Source organism: Arachis hypogaea, chromosome 19 (genome assembly GCF_003086295.3).
Source record: "Arachis hypogaea cultivar Tifrunner chromosome 19, arahy.Tifrunner.gnm2.J5K5, whole genome shotgun sequence".
NCBI classification, from domain to species: Eukaryota; Viridiplantae; Streptophyta; class Magnoliopsida; order Fabales; family Fabaceae; genus Arachis; species Arachis hypogaea.
Genome location: NC_092054.1, coordinates 106,687,272 through 106,689,140, shown reverse-complemented (window position 1 = coordinate 106,689,140; position 1,869 = coordinate 106,687,272). Strand labels below are relative to the sequence as shown.

Here is a 1,869-nt window from a genome sequence, read left to right as displayed (position 1 = left end):
ATGAGAAATTTGGATGATTTCTCCATGAGGGATTATAGGTGTTTCCATAGGGTTCACCCATGTAATTCACCTCTGCTATTGCAGGGTTCTCAGGATCATAAGCTTCTTCTTCAGAAGATGCCTCTTTAGTACTGTTGGATGATTCCTTCAATCCATTCAGACTCTGAGAGATCATATTGACTTGCTGAGTCAATATTTTATTCTAAGCCAACATGGCATTCAGAGTATCAATTTCAAGAACTCCCTTCCTCTGAGGCGTCCCATTACTCATAGGATTCCTTTCAGAGGTGTACATGAACTGGTTATTTGCAACCATGTTAATGAGTTCTTGAGCTTCTGCAGGCGTTTTCTTTAGGTGAATGGATCCACCTGCAAAATGGTCCAATGACATCTTTGATAATTTAGACAGACCATCATAGAATATATCCAGGATAGTCCATTCTAAAAGCATGTCAGAAGGACACTTTTTGGTCAGTTCCTTGTATCTTTCCCAAGCTTCATAGAGGGATTTACCTTCCTTTTGTCTGAAGGTTTGAACATCCACTCTAAGCTTGCTAAGCTTTTGAGGAGGAAAGAACTTGGATAAGAAAGTCGTGACCAGCTTATCCCAAGAGTTCAGGCTGTCTTTAGGTTGAGAGTCTAACCATATTCTAGCTCTGTCTCTTATAGCAAATGGGAAAAGCATAAGCATGTAGACCTCGGGATCAACCCCATTGGTCTTAACAGTATCACGGATCTGTAAGAATTCAGTTAAGAATTGAAAGGGATCTTCGGATGGAAGTCCATAAAACTTGTAATTCTGTTGCATCAGAGAAACTAGTTGAGGTTTCAGCTCAAAATTGTTTGCTCCAATGACAGGGATTGAGATGCTTCTTCCATGTAAATTGGAATTAGGTGTAGTAAAGTCACCAAGCATCTTCCTTGCATTGTTATTATTTTCGGCCATGTCTCCTTCTTTTTCGAAAACTTCTGTCAGATTTTCTCCAGAGAGTTGTGCTTTAGCTTCCCTTAGCTTCCTCTTCAGAGTCCTTTCAGGTTCAGGATCAGCCTCAACAAGAATGTTCTTATCCTTGTTCCTGCTCATATGAAAAAGAAGAAAACAGGAAAGAAAATATGGAATCCTCTATGTCATAGTATATAGATTCCTTTATGTGAGTAGAAGAAGATATGAATAGAAGAAGGAGAATCCAAACACAAGGGTGAGGAGTAGGTTCGAATTCTTGGGTGAAAAAGGGATGTTAGTAGATGAATAAATAAATAGAAGGAGGTGAGGGAGAAGAATTTTCGAAAACTAGATAAAATAAAATAAAAGTATTTTTGTTTTTAAATTAAAAATTAAAATAAAAAAATTCAAAAATTAAGCAAGGAAAATTAAATCAAATTAAATTAAATTTAAAATAAATAGTTAATTAAAAAGGAAATTTTAGAAAAAGGGGAAGGTGATTTTTGAAAATTAGAGAGAGGGAATTAGTTAGGTAGTTTTGAAAAAGATATGATTGAAACAAAAGGATAGGATCAATTGAAAAAGATTTGAAAATTAATTTTGAAAAGATAAGAAGTTAGAAAAGAAGTTAGAAGAGATTTCGAAATTGATTTTGAAAAGATGTGATTGAAACTTATTTTGAAAATGATTTGAAAAATAAATTTAAAATGATTTGATTTTGAAAATTAAAGTTGATTACTTGACTAATAAGAAATAAAAAGATATGATTTAAAATTTAAAGATTGAACCTTTCTTAATAGGCAAGTAACAAACTTAAAAATTTTGAATCAATCACATTAATTGTTAGCATTAATGTCGAAAATATGAATTAGAAATAAGAAAAAGATTTTGAAAATCAATCATAAAGTTTTCGAAAATATGGAAGA

The 1,869-nt window shown here is 33.1% G+C and overlaps 1 non-coding gene across 1 annotated transcript; it reads left to right on the top strand.

The window, feature by feature from the left end:
• Positions 1-445: 445 nt before the first annotated feature.
• On the top strand, positions 446-553 carry LOC112781194 (small nucleolar RNA R71). Its single transcript, XR_003191986.1, has one exon. It is a non-coding gene; the product is annotated as a small nucleolar RNA R71 (small nucleolar RNA).
• Positions 554-1,869: the final 1,316 nt, after the last annotated feature.